The sequence below is a fragment of the Ostrea edulis genome, chromosome 6, assembly GCF_947568905.1.
Source record: "Ostrea edulis chromosome 6, xbOstEdul1.1, whole genome shotgun sequence".
Classification (NCBI taxonomy): Eukaryota; Metazoa; Mollusca; class Bivalvia; order Ostreida; family Ostreidae; genus Ostrea; species Ostrea edulis.
The window spans coordinates 42767937-42787697 of record NC_079169.1 but is presented as its reverse complement, the minus strand read 5'-3'; the positions used below and the strand labels follow the sequence as shown (position 1 = coordinate 42787697).

Below are 19761 nucleotides of genomic sequence, written 5' to 3'. Positions count from 1 at the left end.
TATTTCAAATATTTATGACTGTAAAGGCCCTAGTTCTAGTGGATTGTTTAACACTGTGAGAGATACTGGTAGACTTGATGAAGTTAAATATTCACCGGGTCCTTTATTGCTTCATGTTTTTAACACTTGGTTTATCTGTAGTTTCAGATGGATGGCTGAATAAGAAGTTTAAAAGATAAGCCCACTGAAGTATTGTGTCCAGAGCCTAATCTCACGCAGGTAGGTTTACCTGCACACAACGGCGTTTATTCTGGTCGTTAAGTAATCAGCCAATGGAGATTTAATATTGTTTTATCGTTGAGCTGATTTATTGGGGAAATAGCTTTGGATGGAGTGTGGATGGTTGTGGTATTTTTTTTTCCAGAAATTAATATAATTACAGGATTTATCATTCTTGGGAATATATTTTGAAGGTAAGGAGTGTTATCATCTTTGCATCGTTTACTGCTGCAATATTTAAATTATTGTTGCAGATTTCTTCAGGGTGATGTTAAATTTTGGGGATGCTGTAGCTCAACATTTCAACCCTACTTACAAATATGTGTTAAATCTATCTTTAAAATTCTGCAGTTGAATTGGTAATGAGCCAGATCAATGTAGCTGATAATTTATAAAGTTTTGCAGTTGTTGTGTTTGTTCATACAGTGCATATTTTAGCATTGCATTTGTAGGATTACTAATAGAAACAAGGTTTTTCAGTAGGTTTATGGATCTGTACATTTATTTTGAACAATGAGTTCAGGTGATGGAGATTTTTGTAATATGTATTTTTCTTGGTTCATGGATGCATTTTTCAAAAGAAATATATTTTTAGACATCCAGAATTCACTAGTAACATTTCACTGACAAGGTATTGATGTTTCCATTATTCAAGCCTCTATGTAATTTATCTAAGATTTAAATAAATTTCTCATTTTTGAAAATGTGTGAGGGTATGAACTGCAATGCTTCATGCTGACATACTTCATAAAGTGTTAGTACTTCAGGAAAAGTATACCAGTGTGAAGCACTGGGAAGTTCATGTACTCTTGTATTTTCAAAATCTAATGAAACTTATTTCCTTAGTAATATTTACATTTTTTCTTTTCTGTCAGAATTCCCAGCTGTTGAAATAGACATACATGTACTATATCTGTCAACATGTACATGCATGCATTGCTCAAAAGTCACAACTACATCAGATTCATCGCTATCATTACAATTGGTAAAGATATTAAAGACAAAGACATTGGAAATTTAATGTAAATACATTTGTATTTGCCTTTAGTTTACAAAATTAACTGACATCCTTATTCAGTGATCAGCATACTTTGATATACTGTAATAAATGTTGTGGTACAGTTTTAAATACAAATTTTGATTGCTTCAAAGTAAAAGGTGTGTATCAATAATATTTAAGTTAAATATAGGTAGATGGATGGAAAGATTATTTTGAGCATTAGAATACATTTTACATACAACAAACTAATGGTATGCATCTTTCTGTTTTCCACAATTTTGTTAGACATTTATTATGCTTTATATGGACATTAAAGTTGTGCTTCTCAACAAATTGCTTTAACATAATGTCTGATCTAGCTTTTCAACAAGTTCCATGAAAGAAAAACTGTCAAAGGGAGATTTCAAATCAAAGATGAATTACAGCAAATGCTTTGTGTGAGCTTCAGTTGTGTATTTCAATTTGAAAAAAAGTCTGAATCCTAGCTTGTTTGCACCTTTTGATGGTGTGTAATGTGTTAAGAAAGACAGCTGATATATCTTACAATATTAAGATAGGAACGTCTTTGACATTTGGGGTGGTTTTGGGGGGGAAAAGTTCTCTCCATTGTCTACAACTTTACAGGTACATGTATTTTAAGAAACAATTCATTATCAAAGTGAAAACATGAATGTCCATTGTAGTTTGTGGCTTATAATTTACAAGGAGTTTTATCAGATCCCTGAATGATTACATATTACTCGATCCACCTTTTGTTCAGTCAAGTCTCCAGATTAATCTTATGCAATTCCTGTTTGTTTTGCTCAGCTGGGACAAGTCTTGTATACAAAATCCTGTAGTTAGGCACTAGTCACACCCAACACAGTCCTTCAAAAGTGCATAGGAAACACTCATTCTTATTTCACTGAAAATTCACTTCCTGTCCAGATTTTTGGCTGTGTTACAGCAAAGGAACATATCAATTTTATAAATGTGTGCAGGACTCGTTCACACAAATGTGCATCAAATTTCACTTCATCCACTGTGAAGAAAGTAAGTAATTTTATACTATAATCACACCACAGTATGTACTCATCCTGAATCAAGGACATTTGATCAAGGTCAAGGTCTATAGGATTAAAAAGTTAAAAGATAATTGTTCAGACTACAACTGTCTTCTTGAGAGATATTACCGACTTACAGTTGATACAAGGATTTCTAATAGATTGAAACTGTGTGTCATGACCCAGAACATTTCTGTAGTCCATAACGTTAATGTGGACTGATATTGTAAGTTCATATCAGGCAGATCTGTATGTAGTGTGTCTTTACATTAATGTCAGTTAGACAAAGTCAAGGTAACTGGTCAATTTTCTTATCATAGAGAGAAAGTAAAAGCTCAAGTATGGCAAAAGAGATACTTCATTGTCACTGAACCATAGTCTTTTGGCAGAAATCAAGGTCAGTTAGAAAAAAATTGTCCAGGGCAGTTTTGTAATGGAGAAACATTAGAACAAATTAACTGCATTTGAAGCAAGTGGGTATTTTTTTTTTATCTGGGTCAGAGTTAGACCCCTTTCTATATTTACGGTATCACAGAGTTTGGGACCAAAACAGGCTTTATGAGCCCCTGTGATTGAAACCATTCACTTTGATGAATTTGAAAGAATCATGTAATCATTGCAACTTTTTGTGTTTGATACTGAATTGACTGTTGGGTCCATTATATATATAAAATTGGTCTTTTGTACAGCAAAGGGCTAAAAGGTCATTCTGGGTTCTTTTATTTGAAATATAAACCACAGATAGTGACCAAGGTATCTGACATTAAAGCTGAACCATTACAATGCAAAAATTGAATACTGCACGGACATTGAAAACCAATCTTAAATGTTAGTTTAACTCGATAAACTTAGGTACAGATAAATACAACTATATGTACAGGTAGCCAACCTGTCTAATTAAAGTGTTTAACACTCTCTTTTCCTTCTCCTGTCCTTCTCTGTCTCCCCCCTCCTCCCCTTCTCTCTCTGAATATTTGAAATTTAAAAAAAGAATTCAATCTATAAATTTTTTTTGTCAATTTTTAAAGGAGACAGTTTTGGAAATTTGTTGCAGTTTCCTGTAACATGTAATTACAAGTAAATATCAAGTTTGATGTTTGTTATTTTATGGGGGTTCCATGTTTTTACGGAGTAGAAAAATGGCATTTAAAGGAACATAAACCTTACATATATTTATCAAGGTCTATAGGATATTTTAGATATTGCAGTATCATTAATGTGACTAAATTCAAGAACTGACAAGAAAGACTGCATCATAGAAAATAGACTTGAGAAAACTAGACAATATTACAGTTTTACCAGGTTATTATCAAATATTGGTTAACAGAACTGTTTCATCTTCAAGAGGAATGATCAAATTATTCTAGACAGCTCTAATAGAACGTAATGTCTGTGGTCTTTTTGAAATTTACTTTGATGAATATGTAGGTTTCATTAAGAAAACCCCAACTAATATGTACCAAGTATGTTGTATTTCTTAATTCTCATTGTCAATTTAACTAGATTGCAGTCGGAGCTTATCTAACTAGCTATACAGATTCAAAGCACAAATCTGAATTGTTTGGAATTAAGTATTCACAATAAGACTTTATTCTGTTTAAAAAGCTTAGCTACATGTATATTTATCTTTTGTCGACTATGTATATGCAGCAGAGTTGTTTTATCAGATGATAATGCCAGAAATCCCCTGCCTTGTATTGTTTGTTTCTGTGACATTCTTATTCGCACTGGGAAGGAGTTGAATGTTTTAAAAGTCAAATGCTATCATAAATAGGAAGGAAAAATTATTGATCTAGCATTCAGAGGGACTTGTATTAGGTAAATAGGTAGATTATTTCCCCCAGCATGTTTGAAATTGCAAAGAAAATATTTATCTCCGAAACATAAAGCTATTTATGTTTTCTCTGGATTCTCTCTGTCTTGGCAAATCAATGGTACAATGTTTGATCGTCAAGTTACAGATCAAGTGAGAAAAAGAATTTCTCTGATTTGGATACAAATCTCGGTTAAAATACCAACATTGCCAATGGCAGTATGTCATTTAGACAAGATAAATTGATTGTAGTTTGATTTTTCGTTTTTCTGTAAGTACATGCCAAAGAGGTAACAAGAACACACTGTCATTGTTTAGACAAGAGACTTAACTAAAACTACAACTCAGAAATTGACAAATAGTCTGGGAGTCCTCATAGGCAGGTGCTTGTCGATATAACTAATGCTTAATAACACTTAGGTGCAGAAATGTTGTTCTCAGAGAAAAAATTGAAAAAGACCAATCCCAATTTTTCCCCAGAGAGCTGCACCCAGCTAGATGTAAAATCTCTATCAACTCTCCAGCTATTACCTGTGTCAGTGCCATCTTTCATGAACTTAAAATACAGATTTTTAATATGCCCTCGAAGTTGAAGATTGGGAAGCATATTATTATCATACTGTCTGTCAATTCTGTAATTCTTCATTATGTCTAGAACTTTAATCTTCCTTAATTTTTAACCAAAAAATATTTAGCAAAATGATAGAAATATATGAAAGCTTAAAATTTATATTTTCTTTCATCAAACTCTCAACCATTTTTATGAAGAAAAGTTATACTTAAATTTAAATGGATTTGTTTTAACATATTGCACCGGTATGTATAAAATTAAATGAATCAAGGTTGGTATTAACTTTACAAATGACATCTCTTATGGGCATTTCTGTTTATCAAACATGTCTTGTTTAACATATATTTTGTCTAAATGAAAAGTATTTACATTCTTTTTAACAATTATTTAACTAATTATAAATTTACCTGGTTCTGTTACTATGGTGTCTAATTATAGGTAAGTCTTAGTGACAGACTTAAGTAGACTTCAGTTTCATATTTCAAGAATGGTTCAGACCTAAAAGAGAACTTTCAATATTGATATCTGACAGCTGTTAATTGCTGCTAAAGTTGTCATATTAACAAAATCCAATTAAGTGATTGTGGTGAGTCAGCAAATATTTTAGGAATGGATTAGAGTCAGCATTATCATTTTTTAAAATTCATCATTTAGAATTACCATCTTTTTAAATTTGTTAGGTAGTCTAGCTGCTTCACTGGTTTGTTTTCAATTTTTTTTTATCCATAACTTGCTGGACTGTAAATTAAAAGTTATACACTTTGATGCTTTGGTTTGTACAAGGTGACTGAGTGATTTAAAATTTTAATAAGTCTTTAACTCCATGGTATCTTGAATATATTTAGGATATAAATTATGAATTGAAATTGATGATTTAAGTTATGAATCAAAAGAGTCTAAATTATAAAATGAAACTGGGAATCTTAGAAATGAATATGTTTTTAAAAAATACATTAGATTAACATAAATTAATACGTGTCTTAACTAAGTTCAGAAAGCAAGGCGAGTAGCTATAGAATGATCGAGGCACCAGCAAATCATGTATTTACAGGTATTTCGCAAATGTTGAAATCAAATATAAAATGAGGACGATGATCTTCGATGAATTCTAGCCAAGTTAGTTGATTATCTTAATTATGATGACTCCTTTAATGAAGTAGCCAAGAGGTGTTTTTATTTGTTCCCATTGTTTCACATCCCTTTGAAAAAATTTCACTCGTATTGAGACATCGCCAGTTGTAGATGAAGTCCTATGCTTAGCACTCAGGGCCGTAGCAGTGAGAGTTTGTTAACTTGCCAATGTCTGCTGTGACACAGGACCTCCAATTTTTAAGGTCACATCAGAGAGACCTAGCTTTAACTCTCATTCTAAATGTCAAGGATTTGGCGAAAGAGTAATCACTACCTATGTTTACATCTTTGGTTTGACGTGGCCATGGCACAAGTGGGGCTCCAACTCATGACCTTCCATAACATATAAGTAAAATAAATTCCATAAGATGTTTGTCAACTAAATTTGTTCACTACATATAGTATTTTTTGTGTGTAATTAATGTATTGATGGGGATATTGGTGTAAGTAGGATTTTTGGTGTTTGTATGATAACTGGTATTGATGGGATTACTTTTGTTGATGGGACTACTTTTGTTGTTCAGGATATTGGTGTAAGTAGGATTTTTGGTGTTTGTATGATAACTGGTATTGATGGGATTACTTTTGTTGATGGGACTACTTTTGTTGTTGAGATTATTTATCTTGGTGGGATTACTTGTGTTGATGGGATTATCAAGATTACTTGTGTAGTTGGGTTTATTTGTGTTGGTGGGATTATTGGTGTTGGTGGGACTACTTGTGTTATTGGGATTATTTATGTTGGTGGAATTATTTGTGTTGGTTACACCAGGGTTTATTTGTGTTGTCGGGATTATTTGTGTTGGTTATTTGTGTTGATGGGATTTTTTGTGTTGGTGGGATTACTTTGTTCATGGGATTATTTGTGTTGATGGGATTATTGGTGTTTGATGGGACTACTTGTGTTGTTGGGTTTATTTATGTTTGTGGGATTATTTGTGTTGTAGGGTTTATTTGTGTTTGTGGGATTTAATTTGTGTTGATGGGTTTATTTGTGTTGGCTAAGGATTACTTGTGTTGTTTGATTTATTTGTGTTGGGGGATTATATTTATTTGTGGGATTATTTGTGTTGATGGGATTATTTGTATGGATGGAATTATTTGTTCCGGATGTGATTATTTGTGTTGATGGGATTATTTGTGTTGGTAGGATTATTTTTGTTTGTGCGATTATTTGTGTTCGTGTCCCACTAACATATTGTCGTGTTTATTTGTGTCGGGATTATTTGTGAACATTAACGCGTATGAATACATTGTGTACACTGTTCAATCTCTACCCAGAGTTATCGTTCCTTACACTCACATTAGCAGAGTTATCGTTCCTTAATACATTCACATTAGCAGTGTTATTCTACATGTAAATCCTGACGAAAATATATCTGAAATGAATTTTTCTATATTTGCTTTGTTTAAATAAATAAACAATGAATGAGTTAACATCATTTACATACGCACATGGTACATTTTTGTGGAAATGCTTCATGTAAACAGAACGAAGGAAGAGGGGATCAAGATATTTCAAGACTTCAAGAGAAAAATTTGTATCAATACCTGCTATAAATTGTGTCCGGGCTGTTACTGTTAGTCTTTTAAGGTAGGCCTTTGATATTTGACATGCAAATATGGATAAATGATCATCTCATGTAGATGTGCTGGGTACCATGAATAGTGACCTTTGATCTTGAACTTTTATGTTCACACAATTTCTGAAGCTTTTGTGGGTAAATTCCTTTTAGCCAGTGTGCCGTGTTTCTAGTTTGTGACATTGCATTTCCATAGATATCTAGTTATGAAAGCATAATACGCATGTTTTACCATACTTTAAAGATTCAAAATTAAAGCTTGTAAGACTGTGCTGTATACCCACACCTCTTGTTGAAATCGCGAGCGAGTCGACTCTGAGGCCCTTGAGGCCTTTGATTTGTGTTGTTAGATTTATTTGTGTCGGTGAGATTATTTGTGCAGGGCTCGAAATTAACATATGCCCGTCAGTCTGTGACTGGTTAAAAGTCTGGCGGACTGACTGACATTTGTTTTAGTCAGTCCGATGGGACCAGTTAATTTTCTAAAGCATCAGTTTGGAAAATATACTTATGAAATTTTATACACATATGTCATGCTTCGATCTGTAGATATCAGACGAATCTGATTCGTAAATATAAATCCCACATTTAAGTGTTACAATATTGTCTGAGGCATATTGAGTTAAATTTCATTTTAATAACATTAACGAAATATGTTTAATTATTTCTGGAAAACTGTTGGACTGGCATTTTTTTCTGCGGACTGGTTGAAATTATACCCCATCAGTCCAGCTGGACTGGTGACATAAAAAGTTGGCTTCAAGCCATGTTGTGTTGATGAGATTGGTGGAATTTCTTGTGATGATGGGATTATTTCCAAAGGCAGATCCAGGGCCAATGCACTCCTAACTGCTTGGTTTGAAATTTGATTTGAGGAAGTCGCACATACCCCACCATTTCAGATGTTTTGATCTGCACTCTATTACCTCACTGGCTTGACCATGCAACTTCAAATAGGGGTTAAAACCAAGTTGGATTTGAAAGATGGTTCAGTGTTTGGTCAGACTGTGTTGCTACATATTGACAAAAGTTATGATTGGTACTCATGAATACTAGATAATTATTATGAAATTATAATCATCAAAAGTTTTTAAACTTTTGTAAATTCAGGGATAGGAATTAACTTACATGAAATATCAATGCAGAAGTATTTTGATAATTTGTGAAAATTATGGAGTATGAACATGTCATACTATAATCTGCATTCTTCATATGGTCAAACCTGTTCACCTGCAAAATCAAAAACAGATTATTTAGGATATCAGACATAGAAAGTGCACTGAAACAACATACTCTTTAAAATGCCTTAGTTTTTGTTCATCCCAAGATTTCTTTGTAAATGTATTAATTGCCCCAGGAAGGCCAATCAATAAGTTAATTTATCAAATGAAAGAGATTGGATGTTACTGATAGTGTTGTAGTCCCTAACCTAACCCAACCTGGATTATTTTTGTACTTGAATTTCTGTTGGAACTAAAATAGATTGTGTCTGCTATATATAGTTTGTTAATGGTATGAACCAAGCACCATGACAAATCACAAATTTTCAAATCAATAAGGCATGGAATATCTGTATCAAATAATTATTTCATCATTATAAATGAAGAAAATTATAGAGTATTGTAGGTGCTTGTTAACAAAAACTGGAGTAATATTGCTAATGGTCAGTGATTAATTAACAAAAATTGAAGCAATATTGCTAATGGTCAGTGATCAGTTAACATAAACCGGAACAATATTGCTAATGGTCAGTGATTAATTAACATAAACCGAAGCGATATTGCTAATGGTCAGTGATTAATTAACAAAAATTGGGAGTAATATTGCTAATGGTCAGTGATTAATTAACATAAACCAGAGTAATATTGCTAATGGTCAGTAATCAGTTAACATAAACTGGAGCGATATTGCTAATGGTCAGTGATTAATTAACAAAAATTGGAGTAATATTGCTAATGGTCAGTGATCAGTCAACATAAACCGGAGTGATATTGCTAATGGTCAGTGATTAATTAACATAAACCGGAGCAATATTGCTAATGGTCAGTGATCAGTTAACATAAACCGGAGCGATATTGCTAATGGTCAGTGATTAATTAACATAAACCAGAGCAATATTGCTAATGGTCAGTGATCAGTTAACATAAACCGGAGCAATATTGCTAATTGTCAGTGATTAATTAACATAAACCGGAGCAATATTGCTAATGGTCAGTGATCAGTTAACATAAACCGGAGCGATATTGCTAATGGTCAGTGATTAATTAACATAAACCGAAGCAATATTGCTAATGGTCAGTGATTAATTAACATAAACTGGAGCAATATTACTAATGGTCAGTGATCAGTTAACATAAACCGGAGCGATATTGCTAATGGTCAGTGATTAATTAACATAAACCGGAGCGATATTGCTAATGGTCAGTGATTAATTAACATAAACTGGAGCAATATTGCTAATGGTCAGTGATCAGTTAACATAAACCGAAGCAATATTGCTAATGGTCAGTGATTAATTAACATAAACTGGAGCAATATTGCTAATGGTCAGTGATCAGTTAACATAAACTGGAGCGATATTGCTAATGGTCAGTGATTAATTAACATAAACTGGAGCGATATTGCTAATGGTCAGTGATTAATTAACATAAACCGGAGCGATATTGCTAATTGTCACTCATGATTGTAAGCTGCTACAGTTGCTGGCATGTCCTTTACGTGATATTTTGTATTCAATACTTTGAACTGTATAGCATTAAGAGAAAAATTGAAAAAAGGAAGGTTTGACATAGAATGTTGACCTTGTCTTGAATTATTGATCAAATGTCTATGTTTTATCTAATTGGGTTATTCCACTGTAATACATAATGATACCTGATTTCAAAGTCAACTTTAGTAATAATGTTTAATCCAATATCTATGTATGTATTATGGATTCATCCGCTCCTTTAACTTTTAAAAGTTGACAGACGGTTAAACTGAACAATCCAGGTGTACTTAGTTTGAACACTTCAAACAAAATCATTTGTCAGATCTTGTAACTGTTTCATAGGGGAAGGTGCCATTGTCAACCCAAAACACCAATCTCTTTGCTGAGCAAACAATGCATGAGATTTTTAAACAGCAGTAATCAGCCAATGTAATTGAGGGTCTATTTACAAATTCCAGATTGCTGACAGAGAAAATACCCAAGTATGGAAGATCAGTGCTAAATATTTCAGGGTTGTGAAAAAAAAATTATTGTAATAATACTAGGGACATATTATAATTGATTACTTTGGGAAATGGACACTATGTGAAATATTCAAATCAGTAAGTATCTTTTGTTTCAATTTGCAAAAGAGTTTGTGTCATTTTAAATCTAATTGATTAAATAAATGTAGTGGTAGCAGTGAAGAAATTCATGTTAAAAGATAAGACGAGGAAATTTCTGCCGTTTCTTTTTAAACCACCATTATACTTTTCCTATTTAGCTCACCAAACTGAAGAATCAAACCATTACAGGGTCAATAATAAAGTAAAAAAAAATTATTTAGTTTTACAAAATTCACTGATTTTACTGTGGACTTCAGTTATATTTTATTATTATGCATTTTTCACCATTTTCTGCATTTCTCCTATTTTGGAAAACTTAGCTGTATTTATATTTGTCAAGGTCATGAATTGTTCTACTTGTATAATTGATATCTGGATTTATGAAAATGATGTTAATCAGTTATATATAAAAACAACTTAGGTCCATGACTGATAAAGTAAGATGAAAATGCATTCATTACATACTCTGTACCAAAATTATTGAATACTCTGTACCAGTATTATTAAATATGTGTATTTTGGAGAAAAAATATGTAATCTGTATTTGGATCAGGAAGGGGATGGAAACTGAAAAACATGAAGCTTGTGCAGAGAAAGAGATGTCATAAGATTAACCCGAGGCCAGTTGGAATTGGTCACTAAGAGAAAAAGTATAAAGATCTTGTGGACTATAAATATTTGTTATGAAAATACTTGGCACAATGAATGCTTCTGACCAAGAGGTATGTAAAGGAAAAAAACCTTATCAAGGTTATTTGGTGTGGTTGAGGTCACAAGCAGAAAAAGTTTGAAATTTTGTGGAGGCTAGCTGTAAAAGAGAAGCAGTTAATTTAGTAAATTGTTGAGTCTCAATTTCTTCACAGTAAAATTACTCAGGTCTTATTTATTTTTGTTTACTTGACCCTATCTGCTATCCAAGTCAGACAAATTTAAAAGTGGTGCATTTGTTTATAATTTATTATTTACAGATCTGTTTACCTGTTTCTCCTAGTCAGAAAAGTTTAAGTGCATAATTTAAATGTCAAATTGTGGCTTGGCAGATCTATTGAAGACTTTAGTTTTTGCAGAATTGTAATTGTATATCCCCTGGATGTGGTGTTCAGACTTGGAAGGTAGATGTGACAGTGGATGCAGGGCATTGTGTATCTCACTGTCTGCAATCCTTTTCACTTGATTTGAGTATGTATACCATTATGCTGGTTTTAAATTATTGGAAATTAGTTTGTAAAATATTCCAGTGTATTTTAAGGTCTCTTGTTCCAATTTATTATAGGCAGTTTTATGTGGTTTTCAATTAATGTTTACTTGTAATTAGTTGTTTACTAATGTATAGTCAGAGTTGACACTCACAGATTTTCTGTTATTTTGCACTTTGAAATCACTTGTGAATGCTCAATGCTAAATTGTTTTGACTATACTTATTTCTTGAGTTGAACAGAAAACTGCATTCTGAATAACAGGCAGATTGGTACCCTGATCAGTGGCAGTGAAATTGATTTCCAATGTCATTGCTACAGGGAGCTCTTTGTAAATGCAAAAGGTATCCTTTCATCTGTCAAGAATAGAAAAAGGACTTTTCTGGCTTTTAATAAGAACCATTATTGATTGAACCACTTCTACTCAGGGATATGATGAAGTGAAGTCAAGGAGTAGAGACCGGAAAATGTTCAAGGATCTCATATTAATTGATATTAAATGATTAGTTTTATAGGCATCATGATGTCAACAACATTGGTTGAGGAGTTATTTTTGAAACCTGAACAGTTGTTTCATTATACATAGTTCCTAAAGGTGTAAGAATGAATTGTTAGGTATAGATCTTTTCTTCCCAGAGATTCAGACACCAACAGTGAATGTATGATATAAAGAATGCAGTAGATTATTAACCCAGTGATTATATGACATAAGAATGCAGTAGAGTATTGACCTAGTGATTATATGATATAAGAATGCAGTAGATTATTAACCCAGTGATTATATGACATAAGAATGCAGTAGATTATTAACCCAGTGATTATATGACATAAGAATGCAGTAGAGTATTGACCTAGTGATTATATGACATAAGAATGCAGTAGATTATTAACCCAGTGATTATATGACATAAGAATGCAGTAGAGTATTGACCCAGTGATTATATGATATAAGAATGCAGTAGATTATTAATCCAGTGATTATATGACATAAGAATGCAGTAGATTATTAACCCAGTGATTATATGACATAAGAATGCAGTAGATTATTAACCCAGTGATTATATGATATAAGAATGCAGTAGATTATTATTAACCCAGTGATTACCGGTATATGACGTAAGAATGCAGTAGATTATTAACCCAGTGATTATATGATATAGGAATGCAGTAGATTATTGACCCAGTGATTATATGACATAAGAATGCAGTAGATTATTAACCCAGTGATTATATGATATAAAGAATGCAGTAGATTATTAACCCAGTGATCATATGATATAAAGAATGCAGTAGATTATTAACCCAGTGATCATATGATATAAAGAATGCAGTAGATTATTAACCCAGTGATTATATGACATAAGAATGCAGTAGAGTATTGACCCAGTGATTATATGACATAAGAATGCAGTAGATTATTAACCCAGTGATTATATGACATAAGAATGCAGTAGATTATTAACCCAGTGATTATATGATATAAGAATGCAGTAGATTATTATTAACCCAGTGATTACCGGTATATGACATAAGAATGCAGTAGATTATTAACCCAGTGATTATATGATATAGGAATGCAGTAGATTATTGACCCAGTGATTATATGACATAAGAATGCAGTAGATTATTAACCCAGTGATTATATGATATAAAGAATGCAGTAGATTATTAACCCAGTGATCATATGATATAAAGAATGCAGTAGATTATTAACCCAGTGATTATATGACATAAGAATGCAGTAGAGTATTGACCCAGTGATTATATGATATAAGAATGCAGTAGATTATTAACCCAGTGATTATATGACATAAGAATGCAGTAGATTATTAACCCAGTGATTATATGATATAAAGAATTGGAATCTTGATGTGACTCGATGAAAACCTGAGTCTTTCATGGGAGGACTGCCTGGGACATTTCTTATATTTATAAGATTGAGTTCAAATTTTGGTTTATCTCAAAATTACCAAAGTAAATTAGTGTACTCCTACAGACATTTCAACATGATTTTGTTAAACAATTTGAAGTGTCAAATAAACATCACAATTGCACGCTAAACAATTATATAAATGTTGACATCACAATGTCAATCCAACTAGTATTATTACAGAAACTAGCTTTCTGTCACAGCCTGGTGCCACAACATGCATGCAGTCAATATAATTTTGCCACAGGTATTTCATGGCTGTTACAGTTTGTTGACTGACAAGCATGGAGAGTTCAAGGATGTGGAATATTTTAAAGATTCTTTTCAAAAATCATATTAATATTCAATGTAAATATAAGCATTGAATGTTTACTTTAATTTTGACATTTGTTGTACTGAAAACATACAATGGTTTACAAACAAATTTTTATGCACCACTTGCATATTGTCTTCACATTTAATATTATCAGCACTATAGAATATATAGATGTCACAAACGGAAAATAGTCAGATGTGTGTGTGTGTATATATATATATATATATATATATATATCCAAAATTGAAATAGAGTCTCAGTAATCGGATACTAATATTAAAAAAATATGAAAAGAAAACACAGAAACCCTCCGTAAAGCTTTAGCGCTTTCATTACATCTTCAGAAGCTTTACAAAAATGTATACATAGCAGTATCATAGTAACAGTGATTATGACGTCAAAGTAAGTGGAACGTTAAATGTCTATATTGTGACATCATGGATAATGTACAACAATGATCTGGAAAAAGTACGGGAAAATCATAGGCAATTGTAAAAGACTATTAAGTTTTGGCTTTAGAATACCAATGAAATGTTTTTCTTTTTCCCGTCTCTAAATAGCACTGGCACATCCGAGTTTATAAAATGGGAAAATGTTAAATCGTTTTTACCACACGTTTCCAGGTGTGCACTTAACTGGATTTGTCTGTATTCAGGTGTACTGATATGCTGCTTATGTACACGTACACGGGCACGGAGAGTGTTGCCAGTTTCACCAATGTAATATTCCTTGCATCCAGGACATGTGATGGCGTATATGACATCCTTTGTATCACATGACATGTTAGCATTAACTTTAAATTCTCGTCCGTTAAAATTATAACTGGTCCCTTCTGTAATGTAGTCACATGTACCTCATCGAGGGTCCGTACACTTTGACACTGTATAAGTACGGTCATCTAATTGGGAGGAACAAAGTATTCTCTTAAGATTTTTGGGCTGGCGTTTACTGCTAATAAAACGACAGTTCTTGTATATGCCTTTTGTTTGTTCATCTTCTCTAAGTAGCCTGTTTAATTCATAAACAATTGAATTGATGTTTTGATTTCTCGGATTATAAGTATGTACAAATGGTATTATTTCTCCGTCATTAACACATCGTGTGTTTGAAAGTAGCTTTATCCTATCACACTCCTTAGCCTTCATTATTCCATCGTCTACAAGTTGTTCTGGGTATTTTTGGCTTAATAATACAATTTTAATTCCTCCAAGCGGATATCCCTCGTATCGATATTGCTGACAATGGTACAAATCATTCTTGCGAGATTATATGGTATAGCTGTTTTAGTATGGTGGGGATGGCACGATCCGAAATGCAGGTATTGGTGTGTATCTGTGGGCTTATAATAAATATCCGTATTTAAGCTGGTACAGTGGAGCCTCGGTAATCCGGACGCCATTAATCCGGACGCTTCACCTTCCGGACGATTTTTCTAGGGAACGGAATTTTTATACATTATTTTGCATCATTAATCCGGAAATTCGCGTTCCGGATCTGGACGGTCACTTTTTACTACAAAACGTTATAATGCATTGAAAATTGTACCGTTAATCCGGACGGTAATTTTGTTTAGGGAAGGTCTGTGTCGGACAATTTTAGCAAGGTGTAAATTATAAAGAAAACAAGCCAAACTGTTTAATTGAAGCGATTACCTGTACCCTGTCAACACCTCCCTCCAATTAGGTGGTGTGTGATGATAAGTCCGTTAGATAGCACGTGCCGATCGAGACATTGTATTGCCAATTTTCGCACATAAGATCTTTATTGCATGTAGTGTTGAATTTTGTAAATAAATCTGTAGCATATTATTCTATAGTCTTGATCAATACCCTAATAATATTAATAAATTAAACATCATGCCGTAATGATAATTTTTTTTAACTGCTACACGTATCAGTTGTACTGATTCGTAAATTCATATCGGCTTATTCAAATCTAAAGAGTGTAGATTATACTTCTAGATTCTGGATTTTATTCTGTTGATTGGCGTGAAATATACATGTATGTTCATGCACATGTATATATCGTATGATTTTTTAACGTTTAGAATGTCGCGCATGTAGAATGTACCTGTGTACGATTGATTCTTCTTACGATGTTGTAGAGCTTTATTGCTTTCGAAATTTTAAAGAAGTGAGAAAATTACCATTTTAAGGAAAATGACAATTAAATTCTGTATGTACCTGTAATGTTAATTTCACCCGAGTTTTGTTCCGTTATTATCGCATCATGAAAATAATAGGTGCGCGTGACTAGATCAAAGCAGTAGTAGGTCTTGATATTACGAGCTTAAATGATTTTGTTCTCCTGATATTGTCTTGGATAATTATAGAATAAGAAATATAAAGTCTGGCAGATTGAATTTTGGTTAAAGAATGTTGTCAACTGACATGATAATCACAAAATTCTTATATCAACTTTGGACGATGAAGATTGTTTTAACAGACCGCTGAACCCGTGAATCGTGACAGATGGAAATTACCGGCCTCTTTAAGAAGTAAAAGTGTGATGAAATGTTTGAAATGAGAATGATTATGTTAGTTACTAATGATTTAATTACTTATAGTTACATAAAGTGCTTCATTATTTGTTTTAGTGCATACGGTACACAGTTTTGTATATTTTTTTTAGGGGTCATATGTATGTACAATGTAAGCACAGGCAAATACACTGAACACGTACATTAAATTTTAGTGCTTTGAAATACATGTAAATGTTAACATTATCATAATTTATTTACTAATGCAAATGGTTAAATCCAATGATAGAATGATGTGTTTAATTCACTATGCATCAATAAAGTAGGCACATATTGGCTACTTATGCAAAGCTAGAAAATATGCGATTCAATTATCCGGACGCTTCATTTATCCGGACGATTTTGCTGGGAACCAAAGTGTCTGGATTAACGAGGCTCCACTGTATTTTCTTTTAATATAAGAACGTCAAGAAATGGCATTTGCATATCATCTGTTTCCATCGTGAATTTGATATCCGAGTTCATTTGGTTTAGCAGATCGTAAAACTCCGATAACTTATCGACATCATCATCCCACAAAGATAAAGCAATCATCTAAATATCTCTTCCATTTAGACTGTATATTATTTGCAAATTCTGCCCCCACAACATACATAGTTGATCATGTAACTTATATTCTAAGTTACTTTGTTACTTTGTAACTTATGTTTTAGTTACTTTGACGTCATAATCACTGTTACTATGATACTGCTATGTATACATTTTTGTAAAGCTTCTAAAGATGTAATGAAAGCGCTAAAGCTTTACGGAGGATTTCTGTGTTTTCTTTTCATATTTTTTAAATATATATATATATATATATAAATTAAAAGAAATAGAATAAACAGTACACAAAGTTAAAATTTTAACGCAAGCGCTTTCATTTTATAATCCTCAGGCGTTACATTTTTTAAAAAATGCGTTTAAAAATGATTTTTTAAAAAATTCAAAAAGTACTGTTTATTCTATTTCTTTTAATATTTTAAACTGGACACTGTGATTTTTTAAAAACACAATTTGGATATATATATATATATATATATATATATATATATATATAAAGCACTGAAAAGGCCACGACACTGTTGGTTATTTAAAACTCAAATTTTCGACGCAACCCGCGTCTTTATCAAGAGACATATATTACATAAACAAATAACACGCAAAAACGACAAGTATCAATAAACTACATTGGTGACAAGAGTGATACAAATGGTGGTGGTTTAGTTTCGTAGTAGGTATCACACCGGTAATTGTCCAATCAAAATAAACTTAGTCAATTGTAGTTCCATATATTTAAAGAAATATTTTTTTTCCTTGCGCGATTTTTCTCATTTCCTCTTCTTCTTTTCTCTTAATTTTTGTACCCCTGATTAGGACATTTTGTGTAATTTGTAGAAATAACCAAGTGTATACAAAGGAACTATTTGCTGTTGGTAACTGAAGCTACTTCCTGAGGTGCACTCTGGCTGTTTACACACATGTGAAAAACACGTGGATTTGAGGGTAGTCTTGTTTGCGGGTAATTTATTTTCGAAAATGCCGCGTAGGGTGTTGTTTTTCTGGTGTCGGCAGATGAGATAGGTAACATAGAACGTGTCTGACTGCGTTATTCAGGATCAATTTTGTAAACTGATTTTTAATATATATATAAACAGTGAGTCTACAGACAGCATGACCACAACGAACCCCTTCTGAGTATCACAGACAGTGTATGTATACACCTCTGATTGTCTAGCTAGTGTTTAGACAGTAAACTGACAAAGATTTTGCGACCATCATCACATCTTTGATAATTATTCTCAACAACAATTGCCCTCATCAATTTGCTGTATCTCCTCATTGACTTGTACATGATTCTTCATAACTTCATTGTTCAACTATTGATAAAATGTCTACTTCAAGAAACATTATGTTTACGCTGTCCATGATTTTTGTGATAGATCTGATAAATGCCACTCTTTCAATGTCTTCAATGTCTTTATTATGCTTGGAGAGAAATACCTGTTCTTATTGTTGCAGCAGGTTATTTATTATTCCATTGAATGATAATTCTGTGGGCTGTTGTGTTTGGTTGTGTTGAAGTTATGTACACTTTTGGCATTTAAATTGTTGGATGTATAAGAATCTTCACTATACATTTTCAACATGTTGAATGTGTGTTTAGCTACATGGAATAGCGAGGCTATATCTTGTGGTGGTTACTAGGGTTTAGAAAAAAACAACCATGGGCTATTTGAAAGTCATTTATATCAAAGTTGATGAGGGACAGCTAAACGCCAAAACATTTGACATTTCACGTCTAATTAAATACCTCATGGTTACTTTGAAAGATTCTCTGTGTATTAAATGCAACTCAATTATTCATAATCACTGGTAATGAATAGGTACATACAAAGATAGATATTTGGGCTTACTCAAGTTTCAGGGAGATAACGTATGTTAAGTGTGTGAAGAAATAGATATACAGTTGTAATTGCAATGTATGGCACCACAAGCTGTCTGTAACACCTGGACTTATGTCTCTCCCACTTTGGATATTATAATGCATTAATGTGTTTGAGCACACCAAAGATCACGATTTGAGACCTGTGATGATGTTTGTTACTTATGCAATACAACTTGGAAAAGCAAAACATAAGAAATTCATTTGTTTCACTCTGTACTCACATCAGAGTTTCAGAATCTCTTTGGTAATGCTATCTGTTTGTATATGCAGATGAGAGTTGTAGCCCAGAAGTTCACTGCTTTGGTGTAAACTCACAAAGAAGGCAATTTACTACTTGAATTTCTAAATATGCACATCATCCAACAGACACCTTTAACGGTATTATCTCTAAATTTCTGTGTGAGTCCTTGATACAATAACACACAGGCATTTCAGCAACTACAGTCCTGTGTAGGGTTTCCACTAGGTTTTACTTTAAGAATACAACAAAATACCCTTTAGATATTAATTAAATGAATTAAATTTTGGTCACTTATTTTAAAATCAGTATTCCATTTGTTTTTATGATTTATTATAAATGAAGATTCGAATTTCAATTCAGATTCTTATGTTTTGTTGGATTAATACAACATATGTAATTATAAACATTTTAATCATATTCATAATTCTGCATGTCC

At 32.6% G+C, this 19761-nt stretch overlaps 1 protein-coding gene across 26 annotated transcripts in view; it reads left to right on the top strand.

Moving 5' to 3' along the window:
• The first annotated feature begins 246 nt into the window (after nt 1-246).
• The window catches only part of LOC125648400 (cytosolic carboxypeptidase 2-like), a 145030-nt gene continuing 125515 nt past the window's right edge, over nt 247-19761 (top strand). For all 26 annotated transcript variants that reach the window (XM_056139623.1, XM_056139613.1, XM_056139626.1 and 23 more), the window contains exon 1: nt 247-413. The gene's annotated coding sequence lies outside the window, so the exon portion shown is untranslated. The remainder of the gene's footprint in view (nt 414-19761) is intronic.